At 38.6% G+C, this 19882-nt stretch overlaps 1 long non-coding RNA gene across 2 annotated transcripts in view; it reads right to left on the bottom strand.

The window, feature by feature from the left end:
• Positions 1 to 19882, bottom strand: part of LOC118002150 — a 172531-nt gene that overhangs the window by 27804 nt on the left and 124845 nt on the right. Inside the window, exon 3 of one of the 2 annotated variants that reach the window (XR_004676965.1) lies at positions 6836 to 6909. This is a non-coding gene — a long non-coding RNA (uncharacterized LOC118002150). Of the gene's footprint in view, positions 1 to 6835; positions 6910 to 15239; positions 16112 to 19882 lie in introns of those variants that run through there. The other variant, XR_004676964.1, reaches the window with a different exon arrangement.

Raw genomic sequence — 19882 nt, 5'->3', positions numbered from 1 at the left:
ATGTTATGGAGATGGCTTCTTTCCCTAAACCTCATGAACCAACCTCTGCTGTGCCTCAGACTTTTCTGCAGCTTCCTCACCTCTCTCAGCCTTCTTAGAATAGCAGTTAGGGCCTTGCTCTGGACTAGGCTTTGGCTTCAGTGACTGTTGCAGCTGGTTTGATCTTCTATCTAGACCACTAAAATTTTGTTCATATCAGCAATGAGGCTGATTCGTATATTCACTGGACTAGCACTTTAATTTCCTTCAAGAACTTTTCTCTGCATTCACAACTTGGTTAACTGTGGCACAGGAGGCCTAGCTTTTGGCCTGGCTCAGCTGTCAACATGCCTTCCTCACTGAGCTTAATCATTTCTAGCTTTTGATTTAAAGTGAGAGACATGCGATTCTTCCTTTGACTTGAGCACTTAGAAGCCGTTGTAGGGCTCTTAATTTCCCCGATTTCAGTATTATTGTATCTCAGGGAATAGGGAGACCTGAGGAGAGCGAGAGAGAGAGGTAGTCTGTGAAGCAGTCAGAACACAGATTTATAAATTAAGTTTGCCATCTTGTATGGGTGCAGTTCATGGTGTCCTAAAACAATTACAATAGTACTGTGAAAGCTCACTGGTCACAGATCACCATAACAAAATAAGAATAATGAGAAAGTTTGAAATAGTGCCAGAATTACCGAAGTGTGACACAGAGACACAAAGTGAACAAACACAGTTGGAAAGATAGCACCAATAGACTTGCTCGACATAGGGTTACCACAGACTTTCAGTTTGTAAAAAACGTAATATCTGTGAAGCGAGATAAAACAAGGTATGAATACAGTATTAACTACAGTCGCCATATTGTACATTACATCCTCATGACTTATTTATTTTATAACTAGAAGTTTGTACCTTTTGACCCCCTTCATCCGTTTCACCTACTCCCCACCCCTGGCAGCCACCAATCTGTTCTCTGTATCTGTGAGCTTGTTTTGGTTTTAATTCCACATATAAGTGAGATCATATAGTATGTTCTTCTCTGTCTGACTTCTTTCACTTAGCATAATGCCCTCGGGGTCCATCCATGTTGACCCAAATGGCAAGATTTCATTCTTTTTTTTATGTTGCATAGTAGTCCATTGTGTGTGTGTGTGTGTGTGTGTGCGTGCATACATAACCACATCCTCTATACCCATTTATCCATAGATTGTCACTTAGGTTGTTTCCATATCTTCCATATCTTGGCTATTGTAAATAATGCTGCAATGAACATGATTCCAGTAAAGGCCTCTTTTTTACCTAAGGGTTATAATTAGGATAATGACTTATTTTCTGATAGGCAGGTAGTAATTATAAGTACGAGTTTTAATTATATTAAGTTTCAAATGACTTTCAATGAATGTTGTTATAGATGAAAAAGTAATACTTTGTTAATCTAGTTCCAACATATTCTTTATATGCATTATCCCTGTGAAAAGTTTTTCTCTGGGCCCTAGCTACATAGTCTGTTGTTTAACAGATATATCCAGATCTCACCACTCTCTAACTACAAAGTAAGGTGACATTTTAAATGTATATATATATATATCTGTGCAAGGCCGTATCACTATGAGATTCTGCTATGTGTGATTGTAAAAAGTTAAAATAACAGTGGCTTAAACACAAAAAGGTATATTTCTTTCCACTTACAAGAAGTGTGGATGTCTTAGAGTTCAGGGCTATGGGGCAGTTCCACTGTAACCAGGGACAGAGGCTCTTTGTGTTATTCAGCGTTCTGTCTTATGTAAGTCTTTAGGCTCTTGTAACCAGTTCCATGTGTGTGAGTGTGGTATCGTGTGGGACTGTGGTAGCCAAGCAATTCTCTAGGGGTACCAGCTGGAGTTGTTCTACAGTTAAACTCAGTTCTGACACTGTCTCCCCAGAGATAGCATCAGATCCCACAGGTTAAGGACTAAGTCCTCTAAGACTGTCCCCCTCACCCCCTACCCTCAGAAGGCAGTCACAAGCCCAGATTGTTACCTGTACTTCTTACTGACCAGCTATTAATCAGAGGTTTCCACTGCTTGGGTTGGATTAATTTGTTAGAGCAGCTCGCAGAACTGAGAGACACATTCTACTTACTGGATTACTGGTGTAGTACAAACTATATAACTTAGGAACAACCAAAGGGAAAAGATTCATAGGACAAGTTATGTGGGAAGGGATGCAGTTTCTATGCTCTCTTTTGGTGCTCCATTCTTAGTATAGTTCCAGGTGTTCACCAATCCGGAAGCTCTCTAGACTCTATCCTTTTGGGTTTTTAGGTAGACTTTTTTATGTAGGTATGGCTGATTAAATCATTGGCCATTGGTGATTGACTCAACCTTGAGCCCCTCTCCTCTCAAAGGAGGTGAGGGAGTGAGACTGAACATTCCAACCCTCTAATCACATGGTTGGTTCCTCTGGTGACCAGCCCCCATCCTTTGAGCTGGGGCTTTGCAAAAGTCACCTCATTAACATAACAAAAGATGCCTTTATCTTTCTCATCTCTTAAGAAATTCCAAGGGTTTTAAGAGCTCTGTGCCAGAAAGACGACAGAGACCAAAGACATTTTTCTTATTATTGTTAAAAAAGCGAAAGTCAACCGAGTAAATTTGAAGATATAGTTGGTTTTATTAAGCATTCATGAATCAGGCAGCATCCCAGGAGTTGTACGAAATGGAAGGTTTTATAGGAAGGAGAGTTTGGGCAAGAAGTTATTAAGAAAAGAAAGAACTGTTTGAGGCATAGTCATCTTCCCTTAGGGGAGAGGGCAAAGGATTTTATTAGGTAAGTGGATTACCTCATCTTCCTTTGGGGGATGGAGAGGACCCAAGTGACAGATTATCTCAGTTTTCTGATGAGGACATTTGTGACTGACAGGTTAAAAGTACATTTCTGGGGGAAAAATTGGAACTTCAATTAAGTTAGGTATTAAGCCCCAGTTTGGTGACTTGGTCTGGTATAAGTGACTCTATCTTCGGCCTATGGTTTTCTTTTTAGCGTTACAAATCACAATATTATAGTAAGTGACTTGATCCAAGAGATCTTCAGGAGCTCAAGACATATAGGTGGCAGTAAAGAAAGAGGTAAAAATCAAAGAGCTGTACCACCAGTAATTTGCAGTATCCTGTTAATGAAAATTCAGCCACATGATGGAACCTAGCTGCACAAGGAGAGTAGAAAAAGTCTTTTAACCACATATTGCTGCCCTGAATAAATTAGTATTCTGTTATAAGGAATAGGGGGAGAGTAGATATAGATAGGGTGGGCATCTAGCAGTTTCTTCCACAATATGTGATCTTTGTTTTTCCTGAATGTATTAGGGTTCTCCAGAGATGAAGAGATTATAAGGATTTGGCTCACACAATTAGGGAGGGAGGCTGGCAAGTTGGCAGAGTAAGTGTTCAAAGGCCATCAAGAGGGGAGAGCTTAATGTTTCAGTTTAAAGGCCAGCAGGCTGAATTCCCTCTTATTTGAGGGAGGGTCGGCCTTTTGTTTATTCAGGCCTTCAAATGACTGGATGAGGCCCACCCACATCATGGAGGACAATCTGCTTTACTCAGTCTATTGATATACGTGTTAATCTTATTCAAAAACACTTACAGAAACACCCAGAATGTTGGAGCAAATATCTGGGTACCCTGTGGCCCACTTAACTTGATACATATAAGATTAACCATCATTATAGTCATCTTCAACTGAATATAAAACTAAAATATTTATATTGTAAAAACACCAAACAGGGGTGCCTGGGTGGCTCAGTCGTTAAGCGTCTGCCTTCGGCTCAGGTCCTGATCCCAGGGTCCTGGGATCAAGCCCCACATCGGGCTCCCTGCTCGGTGGGAAGCCTGCTTCTCCCTCTCCCACTCCCCCGCTTGTGTTCCCCTCTTGCTATGTATCTCTCTGTCAAATAAATATAAAAATCTTAAAAAAAAAAAAAAAAAACCAAACAATTATAGACATGTATTATGTAGAAATCAAAATTTCCTTATATTCCTACCTCCCAGAGATACCTGTTAATAACAGCTTAGTGTATTTTTCTCCACTTACTTGTAGTATATATACTAGTATACATACTAATGTATATATCTTACAAAAACAGGATTACATTACTTATATATATAAATATATACATGCACACACATATATACATATATAACATGTAGTACTGTGCTTTAATGTTTACGTTTTTATTCTAGACCTTATTCCATGTCATTAAATGTAGACCTGCTTCTTCTGAACATTATTTCACTATGGATGTATTATCCATTCATTCATATTTTGATTTATTTAATGAATATTTTTCATACCTACTATGTGCCAAGCAACATTTATATGTCTGATCCTCTGTTGGTAGAAATTTAGGTCATTTTGTTTGTTTTTATTCTTTTGTTTTCTATTATAACAATGTTGAGGTAAACATCTTTATCTTCAGACATTTTTGCAAGAGTTTATTCTGTAAAGCATATTTCTAGAATTGCTCAATAAGAAGATACCCATATTTTAGGTTTTAAAAGGTGCTGCTAGCCAAGAGTTTGTCAACCTCAGCCCTGTTGACATTTTGGGCAGATAATTTATCATTCCTGGGCAGGGTGGTGTGAGGTCAGGGGAGCTGTTCTGTGCATTGTAGGATGTTTAGCAACATCGTTGCCCTGGATACCAACAACACCGTCCCACCCCCAAGTTGTGACAATCAGAAATGTCTTCATACATTGCCAGATGTCAGGACGCCTGGGTGGCTCAGTCGGTTAAGCATCTGCCTTCGGCTCAATTCATGATCCCAGGGTCCTGGGGTGGAGTCCTGCATGGGGCTTCTTGCGCAGCAGGAGCCTACTTCTCCCTCTGCCTGCCGCTCCCCCTGCTTGTGCTCGCTCTCTGACAAATAAATATATAAAATCTTAAAAAAAAAACACTTAAAAATTGAGACAGATCCAGAGGAATTGCTGCTTGGACATTCTGCTAAAAGAATTGCTATTTATGATTATAAGTTACAAACTCTTTTAAATTATCATGCAAATATAACTTTTTACCAACTGGCTTCTCTTAAATTAAAGTAAGTTAAAAAGGTTTTGTTTTGCTAATTTAACAACTCAGGGATTTTTATTTTTATGTTCAAAAATTCTTTCTTCTTTTGCCTCTAGAGAATACACTGTATTCTTTTTTTTTTTTTTTTAAAGATTTTATTTATTTATTTGAGAGAGAGAGAATGAGAGACAGAGAGCATGAGAGGGAGGAGGGTCAGAGGGAGAAGCAGACTCCCGGCCGAGCAGGGAGCCCGATGCGGGACTCGATCCTGGGACTCCAGGATCATGACCTGAGCCGAAGGCAGTCGCTTAACCAACTGAGCCACCCAGGCACCCGAGAATACACTGTATTCTTGAGAATACACTTATATAGCACTGATTATGAGCCATGCTATAGTCTGAATATTTGTGTCCCTGCTCCCCTCCCAAATGCATATGTTGAAATCTTAACCCCTACTCAATAGGGCATTTTTCTTTGGGAGGAAGTCCCCAGAGGTGATTCTAAAGATCATTACTGTCCCTCTTCCTCCACATCTTTGGAGTCTGAAGCAGTCCCTCCTAAGGGCCAAGGTTTTATCCATCCCCCACCACAACAAAATCAATGTGAACCATTCCAGTAGCTATTAACCACACTGTCTACCTCCCCCAGTCATCCCCTACGCCATCTGGATTTTGTCGTTAAGGGTGAGTTACAAGATGGACAATGGATTTTTATAAAAATCACAGACATCTGTATATCCCCTATGCTGGCCCATGTGGGCCACTGTACAAGGACTTAGCGAAGTGAGCAGTGTATTTAATAAAGTGGTTATTATTCTTATGATGTAGGACTATGTTGATCCAATGAGAGAATCCAGGTGGCTGAACTAGAATAAGACTGAGTGCCCTAGGCCGTCTTGGTGGGCTGCCACCTGGCAGATGTACAAATCAGGCTAGCCTGGGGTTGTCATTAGGGAAAGAAAGAAGTATGCCTAGAGATCAGGGTTGAATCCTAGATTTTCAAAATAGGTTCATGTAAACACATACCCCTTTCATCCTACCCAAGGAGGAGCTGAGAGATGATCTTTTCTGGAGACAGCCAAATTCACTGACCAGGAGGAGGTGAGGGAGGTAGTCAGAATCTATCTGAGCTGATTTTTATGGAGGCTGTTCCAGGCTCAACAAATCCAGATCCCTGTGCAGGGTAGGAAGTATGGAAAGTCCAGCAAACAACTGTGCTGTGTGGCTTTGGTGAAAAAGGTGGTCCAAAAGCCAAACGCATTACACAAATTAGTTTAAAGGGTCACAATAGTATGGCCAGAGTCAGTAATCTATTTGGAACAACAGCTGATCATTCGTAGACTCTCATAGGTTTGTATCAGTCTAAACTGAGGGCATACTAATTTTTTCGCTATAAGCTCAGGTGGTAAATGTTACAGACTTGTGAGTCTTACAGTCTCTGTTGTAGCTACTTAACTCTGCTACTATCCTGCTAAAACAGCCATAGACAATATGTAAATAAGTAGACAAGGTTGTGTTCTAATAAAACTATTTATGTAAACAGCTAGTGAGTTGGATATGGCCCAAAGACCAGGTTTGCCCACCCTGGCCTAAGTTTAAGTAAGCTCATACCTTCGTTGAGCCAGATTCCTGCTTCTTACATTTATTTATGCTATAACACAACCTTATGTACTTATCTTTCTAAGTGCATAATTTCACCAATAATTTAAAATTACAGTGGCTACTTGGGGGACCTTTTGATATGGACAAAGTTTTTCATTTGAGAGGTCCTTTAAAATAAAAAGAGGACAAAATAAAAAACAGCCAATGTCCTACCTTTTTTTGGTTGGTATGAAGAAGCACCATAAGAAGTTCAGATTCCAAAATTGCTTCCTGAGAGGATTGCTTGGCTAAGAAATAAAATGAAACTGTGAAAAACATAAAATGATCTTCCTAAATCACAACATAACCTAATGGCCTTTATACTATTCTTCCTGCTCCTCCATTTCCCTCTGCCCCAATATCTCCTGATAGGCTGCCCTTCCCCTTGGCCAGCCAGAAATCCCCAAATATCAGTTAATTCTTAACTTATAAGGAAAAATCACTTGTAGCTGATTTTATTCTTGTTTCTTTCTAAGCTGAGAGCCATTTTAAAGACTTTCAAAAGCTTAGGTAAGTTGAGAGAAATTTGCAAAGAAGTGTTGGAATGTATAATAGGTCATATGTTAGAGGAAATCTCAGATGCAAAATAACTGGATGGAAAGTGTAGGAGAGGAAGACACTGGAGTAATTTAAAAGATGCTGATTGCACAGGAAACAAGAGGAATTTATGAGCTGTAGATGTTGTACCACTTATTTCAGAGACTATCCTAAAAACTTCCCTGTGAAAATAGATTAGGCTCTGTTTAGTCCTGTAAAGAAAGGATGAGTCCAATTGGTGTTATCAGGGATCAGCTCTTTAATTCTTTAGACAGCATTCAGGAGTAGAGCCAAAAGCAGATATGACCCCAGTTTTCTCCTGACTTTTTACGAATGGCCTTAAGCCAGAAATAGGGGATTTAATATTCAACAAGAATCAGAATGGGAAATAGTTCTATTGTCAGATCTCTAACATCTTGCCAAATATTGAAAAGAGTCTTTGTAACTTGATAGCCTTACAAGATAAAACAACTAGATGCACATACATGGTCCTTAACCACTGGCAGAGTCTTTTCATAAAGATACTTCTGGTTTCTGTAAACAGAAAAGACATTGGAAAAACAATGGTCTGTGTTAACTAAAAAACTAAGGGGAAAACAATGAAGTGAGTGATCAAAGAAGGTGCTCCAGGGAAGACTCAGAATAGCCTTATTTTTGTTTTATCTTTGAACCCACAAGGAAAAGTTTCTCTAAGTACAAATACTGCAATCTCAACTGTAAACCCTACCATTATTATACAGTTGCTTCCCCAGGGTCAAAAAACAGCTCAGTTTGTGGGTATCTCTAATAATTCTCATTCTCCATGGCCCAGACCATACCTGTTATCCTGGGACCTTTAAGTCAGGCACATTCTTTCTTTCCTTGTGACACTATACTCACTAACTTAATAGAGAGGGATTTGTTATGCAAATGAAATTGCCAGTTTAAATGCTCTCTCAATGGTCTCTTCCTTGAAATCTCTAGAGACCCCTATTCATAATGAAGTCATAACTAATTTAGACATTGACTTGCAGGTATGTCCGAGCCTAAATCAAGCTATAATTGAAAGTATCAGATTGCCAACAAAAAAATTATACTGATGTAGGCAGGATTACTGGGTTGAAATCATCAAAGTTCTAAACCTTTACCCAAACTTGTATAATACCCTCTAAAACCAGAAGCTAAAGAAAGACTAAAACCCAAAGTTGAGAGCCTAATAGAGAAAGGACTCATTATCCTTTGTTATTGTCCTTATAATATTCCTATCTTCTCAGTAAGAAAACCCAATAGATAGGGATATAAATTCATTCAGGACCTCAGGGGCATGAATGAGAGTCATTTCCTATTACCCTGTTATTCTGATACCAATTGGTGTGCTCTAATAATTCAATTCTGTTATTAACCACTCAGAATTAGCATCAGACTCCACAGGCTTAAAGGCACAGTCTATTTCAGAAACCAGCTGCAAGTGACATCCCCAGGCTACATGCACTTCTGACCAACTGGCTACAAATCCAGGGGTTCCCATGACCCTCCTTGGGTTTGAAATTCACCAGAATGACTCACAGAACTCAGGAAAGTATTATACTTACAATTACAGTTTTATTATAAAAGATATAAAGAGATAAAAAGATAAATGAAGAGATATAGGGTGAGGTGTGAGAGGATCCCAAATGCAGTGTTTCCATTACCTTTCCCTATGGAATTGGGGCACCTTACCTTCCTAGTACACTGATGTGTTCACTAACCAGGAAGCTAGAGGTTTTTTGTTTGTTTGTTTTTTTTAAATTTTTTATTCTTATGTTAATCCCCATACATTACATCATTAGTTTTAGATGAAGTGTTCCATGATTCATTGTTTGTGCATAACACCCAGTGCTCCATGCAGAATGTGCCCTCCTCAATACCCACCACCAGGCTAGCCCATCCTCCCACCCCCCTCCCCTCTAGAACCCTGTTTGTTTTTCAGAGTCCATCCTCTCTCATGGTTTGTCTCCCCCTCCGATTTCCCCCGCTTCATTCTTCCCCTCCCGCTACCTTCTTCTTCTTCTTCTTCTTTTTTTTTTTTCTCAACATATATTGCATTATTTGTTTCAGAGGTGCAGATCTGAGATTCAACAGTCTTGCACAAGGAAGCTAGAGTTTTTACTGGAGTTTCATTATAGAGGCACATTTGATTGAATCATTGGCCATGTGACTGAACTCAGTCTTCAGTCCTCCTCCCCTCCCCTGAGGTCAGGCTAGCTCAAATCACCAACCATCTAATCACATGGCTGGTCTTTCTGGTGACCAGATCCCATCCTGAGTCATCTTACCTTTTAACATAAACTCAGGTGTGATCCAAGAGTCTCATAAATAAAAAAGAAACTCCTAACACTCAGAAAATTCCAAGTTTAGAGTCTCTCTCCCAGGATTCAGGGATAAAGACCAGTAAAATTCTTTATTATAAAATTGGCCACCCTGTGGCCTTTGGCCATCATTCTTTTTATATGCCCAATATTTGGAGTAGCCAGTGTGGGGTAGGGATAGAAGGATGTTAACTTCATCTCCCAATACATTTGGCTATCAATATCAGTATTATTATCAGTATCATAATCTTACCAACTATGCCAATATATAGTAAGGTAGATATAACCTGAAAAATAAGTTAAAGATACTGGTATGTTACTAGAGTCCCATTTAGTCATTAATAAATAGTTCAGTCCATCATCATATCATATAACCAAAATGTCTCCCAGGGTGAGGTCACTCAGGTTTGCAGGCTTCCATTTGATCTCATCAGGTTCCCAAAGCAAGAGTGGTCTCAACTGTATACACACACACACGAATATTATTCAGCCATTAAAAGAATGAAATCTTGCCATTTGCAATAACATGGATGGAGCTAGAGAGTATAATTCTAAGTGAAATAGGTCAGAAAAAGACAAATACCATATGACTTCACTTACATGTGGAATTGAAGAAACAAAACAAATGAACAAAGGGGAAAAAAGAGTGAGGGAGGCAAACCAAGAAACAGACTCTTAAGTATAGAGAACAAACTTATGGTTACCAGAGGGGAAGTGGGTGGGGGTTGGGTGAAAGGGGTGATGGGGATTAAGGAGTACACTTGTCATGATGAGCACTGGGTGATGTATGGAAGTGCTGAATCACTATATTGTAGACCTGAAACTAATATAACACTGTATGTTAACTAACTGGAATTAAAATAAAAAATTAAAATTAAAAGAGTGGTCTCAACAATATATGGTTTCATCTTTTCAGGCATTTGGTATGATTGAGCTGAGAGACAACTTTATCTCTTGCTCTGAGCCTCTTTCAAAGTGTTAATGGATTTTGCTGGCTACTGAAATTGCCATGCTATCATATGACTTCAACTAAATCATGGGTGACCAAACCACTTCCCTGTGAAGCTCATCATTAACAGGCCCAGGTTTGCCTAATTATGAATCTTTCTACCTTTTTTACTTGAGGGATCCGGACAAGCCCTAGGTATTCTGATTCACCTAGGAAGTCAACAAACACTAATAGTTTACTACAGTCTCTTGACTCAGTGATGAAACCTACGGGCTTTGCCTAAGACCACTAGCTGCAGCTGCTATACTAGCGGAGGTTTTTTTTTTTAAAGATTTTATTTATTTATTTATTTGAGAGAGAGAGAGAGAAACAGCATGAGAGGGGAGAGGGTCAGAGGGAGAAGCAGGCTCCCCGCTGAGCCGGGAACCCGATGCGGGACTCGATCCCAGGACTCCGGGACCATGACCCGAGCCGAAGGCAGTAGCCCAACCAACTGAGCCACCCAGGCGCCCCTAGCGGAGGTTTTTGTTGACTTGATTTTAGGGTCTCCTTAAACCTAGTGATCCCTCATGTTGTATAATCTCTTTTTTTGCACACTGAATACACGCAACATTCTCAGCAAGTAGGGTTACCTCTTATGAAACCCTGTTATATTCTCCCATTCTTCATCGGGCTCCTTTTCAATTCTGCTCTTCTTCCATTATCTGAACAACTGTTCGACCTCTGTGAACTATCTGTGCCCCAAAATGATTTACTAAAATCCCTTTAGAAAATTCAGACTTAGTCTAGTTTGTGGACAGTCATATCTTAAAACTGAAACAGGAAAATACCAGGTGGCATGCACTAGAGCAGATCTCACTTCACCTCCTTTGTCAGAGGCAAAAATCCGTTCATGTGGCAGAACTCACCGCACTCATCAGAGCTTGTCAATTAGCTATGGATAAAAGAGTTAACATATACATTGGAAGTAGTAAGATTTTGGGTAAGTCCATGGTCTTGGAATGCTTTGGATACAACAAAGGTTTTTAACTTTAGTAGGAAACCCTATTAAGAATGGTCAGCAGCTTGGGGGCAGTCTGGGTGGCTCAGTCGTCAAGCGTCTGCCTTCAGCTCAGGTCATGATCCCGGGGTCCTGGGATGGAGCCCCGCATCGGGCTCCCTGCTCAGTGGGAAGCCTGCTTCTCCCTCTCCCACTCCCCCTGCTTGTGTTCCCTCTCTTGCTGCCTCTCTCTCTGTGTCAAATAAATAAATAAATAAAATCTTAAAAAAAAAAAAAAAGAATGGTCAGCAGCTTAAAGAACTTTCACGTGTTCCAATGCTTCCTAAAGAGATAGCTACTACAAAGGTAGGAGCTCATGTAAAAGGCGATAACATGGAAGCTAAAAGAAATGCTTAGGCTGATCATTATGCCGGAAAGGCAGTGCTTGCTAAGATCCTAGCACCCATGAAACCCTGAGACCAAATCTTTTCAGACATTCAAAAAGGCTATTTTGAATGGCAGTGGTTGGCTTCAGAATCAGAAAAAGATCCTGGGAGAAATCTGAATGCAAACCATATGAGAATATTCTCTGGCCCTCTGGCTTCTTTTTTTTTTCCTTTTATTTTAAAGATTTTATTTATTTATTTGACAGAGAGAGAGACAGCGAGAGAGGGAACACAAGCAGGTGTAGTGGGAGAGGGAGAAGCAGGCTTCTCGCCGAGTTGGGAGCCCGATGCGGCGCTTGATCCCAGGACCCTGGGATCATGACCTGAGCCAAAGGCAGTTGCTTAACCACTGAGCCACCCAGGTGTCCCCTCTGGCTTCTTGATAGCACAAGAAGTTCTCCAACGGGAAATTGCAAAATATTTACATAAAATTATCCCCCAGAGTAAGGACACTTTGAGTACTGTATTTAATGAACAATTGCATGGAAATACCTGAGGGTGTTTCTGATTCATGTTTCATTTGTCACCAGCACAGTCCTAGTAAAATTGCGAAGATAGGATATGGACAAGAGCCCAAACCCGTCTCCTTTGAATACCTCTAAACAGATTTGTATCTACTCCCTGCAAAACATATTTTTAAAAGTCAGATTTATTGAGCTATAATGTGTATTCAGAAAAACTTGCCTTTTTAGTGTATAGTTCTGTGAGTTTTGACAAACATGTAATCACTACCATAATCAAGATTAGAACATTTTTATCACCTGAATTGTTTCCCATATTAGAGTTTGTCCTCAACCCTCTGTCTAGCCTCTGCTCCTAGAAACTACTGACCTGTTTTCTAGACCTATAATTGTCCATTTTCCAGAATGTCATATGAACAGAATCATACAGTATGTACCCTTTCAAGTCGGGCTTCTTTCACTCAGCATAATTATTTTGAGGTTCATTTATGTCATTGTGTATATCAGTAGTTCCTTTTTATTGCATGCTTGTACCACAAATTGCTTATCCATTCATGAGTTGAAGAAGATTTATTTACAGTTCTTTTATGGTTATAAATAATGCTGCTATAAACATTTACATATATGCCTTTATGTGAACATACATTTTTATTTCTCTTAGATAAATACCCAGAAGTGGTATTAAAGTTAAATTACCAGAAGTGGTAAATGCATGTTTAACTTTATAAGAAACTTTCAAACTTCTTCCCAAAGTGGCTTTACCATTCTCGTACAGCAATGTATGAGTTCTAGTGGCTCTACATCCTCATCAATACTTGCTGTTGTCATTACAAAAAAAATTCTAGCCATTATAATAGGTTAAAACATCATTGTGTTTTAATTTACATTTTCCTGATGACAAATGATGTTGAGCATCTTTTTATGTGCTTCTTTGACTTTTATGTATCTTGTTTGATGAAGTGTCTACACAAATCTTTTGCTCATTTAAATATTGTATTGTGGGGCGCCTGGGTGGCTCAAATGGTTGAGCGTCTGCCTTCAGCTCAGGTCATGATCCCAGGGTCCTGGGATTGAGTCCCACATCCGGCTCCCGGCTCAGCGGGAAGCCTGCTTCTCCCTCTCCCACTCCCCCTGCTTGTGTTCCTGCTCTCGCTGTCTCTGTCTCTGTCAAATAAATAAATAAAATCTTAAAAACAAAAAAATAAATAAATATTGTATTGTTTGTTTTATTATTAAACATTGAGAGTTGTTTATATATTCTAGAGATAAGTTCTTTATCAGATATGTCTTTCACAAACACTTTCTCCCAGTCTGTGGCTTGTGTCATATTTAAGAATCCAAGGTAACAAGTCTTATGTTTTTCCATTAGACATTTCATTGTTTCAGGTTTTGCATTTAGATTTATGAGCTATCTGGAGTTAATTTGTGTAAATGGTGTGAAGTATGGATTAAGTTCTTTCTTTTTTTATATGGATATCTACTTGTTCCAGAATCATTTGTTGAAAAGACTCTTTTTCCTTTTCTCTAATGAAAGTCTCAGAGGTAGGGCTTTCTTAGTGACCTTGTCTTTCTTTCCTTGGCAGTCAAACTTCACCTTATATTCTTGGCAGGTCTTATTCAGGAGAGTTTCCTTCTCTCATCTTCCGTGCTATTGCCGTACTTTGTACGTGTTATAAACCACATTACATTTCTATATTTTTGCTTTAGACAGTCTTATAAATGATTGAAAATAACACAAAATTTTTATATTTACCTTCATTTTAGTATTTCTGGGATTCTTCATTTCTTTTTATAGATCCAAATTTCTGATATGTTCCTTCTATGTGAAGAATTTCCTTTAGCATTTCTTGTAGCACAGGTCAGCTGGTAATGAATTTGACCTGCTATTATTTAACTCAAAGGTCTTTATTTCAGCTTCATTTTTGAAAAAATAGTTTTTGCTGAGTATGGAATTCTGGTTGATAGTTTCTTTCTGTAAAAATGTGCCTTTATTGTCTTATGGCTTGCATAGTTTCTGACTAGAAGTATGCTAATATTTGTCTTTTTGTCTTTGTATATAATAGGTCTTTTTATTCTGGTTGCCTTTAAGATTTTCTCTTTATTTTTGCTTTTCAGAAGTTTTCTTTTTCCTTAGTATTTGTTCTACTTGGAGTTCTCTGATCATCTTCATCTATGGTTTGATGCATTTTTTTTTTTTAGTTTTAGAAATTATTATTTCTTCCAGGATTTCATCTGTCATGTTCTCTCCCTCTTCACCTTCTAAGATTCCAATACTTGTAGGTTACAACATTCATTATTGTCTCAAATATCTAGACTGCTCCATTCTTATATATATATATATTAAATATTTTATTTATTTATTTGACAGAGAGAGAGATAGCAAGAGCAGGAACACAAGCAGGGGGAGTGGGAGAGGGAGAAGCAGGCTTCCCGACGAGCAGGGAGCCCGATGTGGGACTCGATCCCAGAACCCTGGGATCATGACCTGAGCCGAAGGCAGACACTTAACGACTGAGCCACCCAGGCGCCCCCATTCTTATATTTTTAAATCCATTTTTATGTTTTAGTTTAGCTAATTTCTACTGATCTATTTTCAAGTTCACGAATTCTTTCCTCAACTATTTTGAGTCTATTTATGAACCCATTGAACTCATTCTTCACCTGTGTTTCTGTGGATCTTAGAATTAATTCTAATAGTTTTTATTTGTTATAGTTTCTATCTTTCTGCTGAAACCCCCCAAATGTTACACTAGAGTCTCTAAGATATTAATCGTAGTTATTTTAAATGCCCTGTCTGTTCCAACATCTGTGTCATCTCTGTCTGATTCTATTGATTACACCCACTGTAATCAATAGAATCACAGCCACTGTGGAAAACAGTATGGAAGTTTCTTTTATTTGCTTTTTTGTGTTTCATAACTTTTTGTTGAAAGATTTACTTCTTGTGTAAAATAGTAAAGATTAGGGTAAATAGTATTTAGGCTAGGAAATAGGCACACTTTTTCTAGGCTGTTTGTATGGCGGATTAAGTCAACATAATCAGGATTTGTTGTGCCTTTAATGCACCACAAACGTCAACTTCTTTCAGCATTACCTTGTGCTCAGGGGGAAGGCTTGGTATTGATGGATTTCTCTTAATATTTCAGTTACCCTTAGCTTTCAGCCTTCCCTGTATGCCTGTGCCACGGAGATGATCTCCATGCTCTTGCCTTGCCCCTAGGGTTAGGCTTCTGTTGCTTATTACTTGCTGCATAATGCTCTAGTAGGAATTCTCTGTTTTCTGGTCCACTTTCAGTCTTAGACAGGTCTTGTGTACCTAGGTCTTTAGAGGTGGAGATTTCTCAGTGACCCTGTCCATTCTCCTTTGGCAGTCAAATTCTGCCTTCTATCTTAGTGGATTTTGTGTAGAAGAAAATTTCTTGCCCTTCCCCCCAATGCTAGGACATCTTTAATGGTCTGGGCCCAGGACTGCTTGCTGCTCTACTCTCAAAAGTAGAGGGTTTCTTCTTTTACCTTTACTTCAGCTGCAATGGGTCTTCACCAGTGTCCTGTATATGACAGGATTTTCCACCACTGTCTCAGTATCTTAAATATGGGAATAGGGACTGGATAGGGATTTGTACCTTTTCAATAGGAAGTGGTGACCACTTCTCTTCATGTATGCATTGCTGAAGGAAGTTTTAACCAGTCTTCTGCCTTGTCCCCAATCATCTTTCTTGTCAGTAGCTAGTAGAAGTTCATGGAGAAGACCCTGTGAGTAGGTATAAACTCCATCTGCATCTGCTGCTCCTAGGGTTTTATCCTCTCACAGGAGTACAATAAGGGGTTAATTTTCAAAATATATAAAGAATTTATACAGCTCAACACCAAAAAAACCCAAACAATCTCATTAAAAAATGGGCAGAGGACCTGAATAGACATTTTTCAAAAAAAAAACATAGTTGGCCAACAGACACATGAAAAGATGTTCAACATTGCTAATCATCAGGGAAATGCAGACCTTACACCTGCTGGAATAGAAATAAAAGTGTTGGCAAGGATATGGAGAAAAAGGAGCCTTCATACACTGTTGGTAGGAATGGAAGTTAGTACAGCCACTGTGGAAAACAGTATGGAAGTTCCTCAAAAAATTAAAAGTAGAAATACCAGAGGCGCCTGGTGGCTCAGTTGGTTAAGCGTCTGCCTTTGGCTCAGGTCAGGATCTCAGGGTCCTGGGATCAAGCCCCACATTGGGCTCCCTGCTCAGCAGGGAGTCTGCTTCTCCCTCTGCCCCTCTCCCCACTTGTGCACACACACACACATACACACACACACTCTCTCTCTGTCTCTCTCAAATAAATTAAATCTTTAAAAAAATAGAAATACCATATGATCCAATAATCCCACTATTGGACATTTACCCAAAGAAAACAAAAACACCGATTTGGCAAGATATTTGCACCCTTATGTTTATTGAAGCATTATTTACAATAGCCTAGATATGGAAGCAAACTAAGTGTCCATTGATAGATGAATGGATAAGATGTGGTGTACACACACACACACACACACACACACTATGGAGTATTACACAGCCATAAAAAGGATGATCTCTGTGCCATTTGAGACAACATGGATGGACCTAGATGGTATTACGCTAAGTGAAATAAGTCAGACTGAGAAAGACAAATACCATATGATTTCACTCATAAGTGGAATCTAGAAAAAAGGGGAAGAAACAAAAAACAGAATCATACCTCTAAATACAGAAACAAACTGATGGTTGCTAGAGGTTCTTTTTATGTTTTGGATATTAATCTCTTATTGGGTATATTTGCAAATATCTTCTCCCACTTACTAAGTTGCCTTTTTGTCTTACTGATGGTTTCCTTTGCTGTGCAAAAGCTTTTTATTTTGGTGTAGTGCCAAAAGTTTACTTTTGCTTTTGTTTCCCTTGCATCAGGAAACATATCTAGAAAAATGTTTCTATGGGTGATGTCAAAGAAATTACTGCCTGTGTTCTCTTCTAGGATTTTTATAGTTTCAGGTCTTAGTTAGGTCTTTAATCCTTTTTGAGCTTATTCTTGCATATGGTGTTACAAGGTGGTCCAGTTTCATTCTTTAGCATATAGCTGTTCAGTTTCCCAGCACCATTTATTGAAGAGACTGTATTTTTCCATATTATATTCTCGCCTTTTTGTCATAGATTAATTGACATTGATTAATCTTGGGTTTATTTCTGGGCTCTCTATTCTGTTCTATTAATCCATGTGTCTATTTTTATACCAACACCATACCATTTTGATTACTACAGCTTTGTAGTATACCTTAAAATCTGGAATTGTGATACCTCCAGCTTTGTTTATCTTTCTCAAGATTGCTTTGGCTATTCAGGGTCTTTTGTGGTTCCATACAAGTTTTAGTATTATTTGTTCTAGTTTTGTGAAAAATACTATTGGTATTTTGATAGGAATTGCATTGAATCTATAGATTTCTTTGGGTGATATGAACATTTTAACTATAAAATTTTCCAATCCATGAGCATGGAATCTCTTTCCATTTGTTTATGTCATCTGCAGTTTCTTTCATTAGAGTTTTATGGTTTTCAATGCATATCTTTTCCCTCATTCATCGATTCCTCAGTATTTTATTCTTTTTAGTAAAATTGGTGTTATTTTCTTAATTTCTCTTTTTGCTACTTCATTATTAGTGTATAGAAATGTAACCAATTTCTGGGTATTAATTTTGAATCCTGAAACTTTATTGGATTCGTTGATCAGTTCTAATAGTTTTCTGGTGGAGTCTTTGGGATTTTCATGTAATCTGCAAATAGTGACAGCTTAACTTCTTCTTTACCAGTATGGATGTCTCTTATTTCTTTTTTCTTGTCTAATTGCTGTGGCTAGGACTTCCAGTATTATGTTGAATAAAAGTGGCAAGAGTGGACATACTTGTCTTATTTCTTATCTAGAATAAAGGTTTTCAGTTTTTCACTATTGAGTATGATATTAGCTCTAAGTTTTCATATATGCCTTTAGGATGTTGAAGTATGTTCCCTCTAAACCCATTTTGTTGAGAGTTTTTCTCATAAATGGATGTTGAATTTTGTCAAATGCTTTTTCTGCATCTATTGAGATAATCATATGATTTTTATCCTCTGTTTTGTTAATATAGTGTGTTACATTGATTGACTTGCAAATATTGAATCATACTTACATCCTGGAATAAATCTCACTTAATCATGGTGAATGATCTTTTTAATGTATTGTATGTGGTTTGCTAATATTTTGTTGAGAATTTTTACATCTATGTTCATTAAGGATAGTGGCCTGCAGTTTCCTTTTTTTTGTAGTGTCTTTGTCTAGTTTTGGTGTCAAGATAATGCTGACCTGGTGGAATATATCTGGACACTTTCCTTCCTCTTCTACTTTTTGAAATAGCTTAAAAAAAATAGTTATTGGGGTGCCTGGGTGGCTCAGTCGTTAAGCATCTGCCTTCGGCTCAGGTCATGATCCCGGGGTCCTGGGATCAAGCCCCGCATTGGGCTCCCTGCTCAGTGGGAGGCCTGCTTCTCCCTCTCCCACTCCCCCTGCTTATGTTCCCTCTCTTGCTGTGTCTCTTTCTGTCAAATAAATAAATAAAATCTTAAAAAAAAAAAAAAGAATAGTTATTAACTCTTCTTTAAATGTTCAGTAGAATTTACTTGTGAAGCCATCTGGTCCTGGACTTTTTTTTTTGGTAATTTTTTGATTACAATTCTATTTCATTACTTGTAATCAGTCTTTTCAGATTTTTTTATTTCTTTCTGGTTCAGTCTTGGAAACCTGTATGTTTCTAGGAATTTATTAATTTCTTCTAGCTTGTCCAATTTGTTGGCATATAATTTTTCATAGTATTTTTTTTAATTTTTTTATTCTTATGTTAATCCCCATACATTACATCATTAGTTTTAGATGAAGTGTTCCATGATTCATTGTTTGTGCACAACACCCAGTGCTCCATGCAGAATGTGCCCTCCTCAATACCCACCACCAGGCTAACCCATCCTTCCACCCCCCTCCCCTCTAGAACCCTGTTTGTTTTTCAGAGTCCATCGTCTCTCATGGTTCGTCTCCCCCTCCGATTTCCCCCGCTTCATTCTTCCCCTCCCGCTACCTTCTTCTTCTTCTTTTTTTTTTTCTTAACATATATTGCATTATTTGTTTCAGAGGTACAGATCTGAGATTCAACAGTCTTGCACAATCACAGCACTTACCAGAGCACATACCCTCCCCAGTGTCTATCACCCAGTCACCCCATCCCTCCCACCCCACCCCCCACTCCAACAACACTCAGTTTGTTTCTTGTGATTAAGAATTCCTCATATCAGTGAGATCATATAATACATGTCTTTTTCTTTTTGACTTATTTCACTCAACATAATACCCTCCAGTTCCATCCACGTCATTGCAAATGGCAAGATCTCATTCCTTTTGATGGCTGCATAATATTCCATTGTATATATATATACCACATCTTCTTTATCCATTCATCTGTCGATGGA

Source organism: Mirounga leonina, unplaced genomic scaffold (genome assembly GCF_011800145.1).
Source record: "Mirounga leonina isolate KUSES-001 unplaced genomic scaffold, KU_Mleo_1.0 Mir_82, whole genome shotgun sequence".
Lineage (NCBI taxonomy): Eukaryota > Metazoa > Chordata > Mammalia > Carnivora > Phocidae > Mirounga > Mirounga leonina.
Note: the sequence above shows the minus strand (reverse complement) of the source record. Positions and strands in the feature narration are given on the sequence as shown.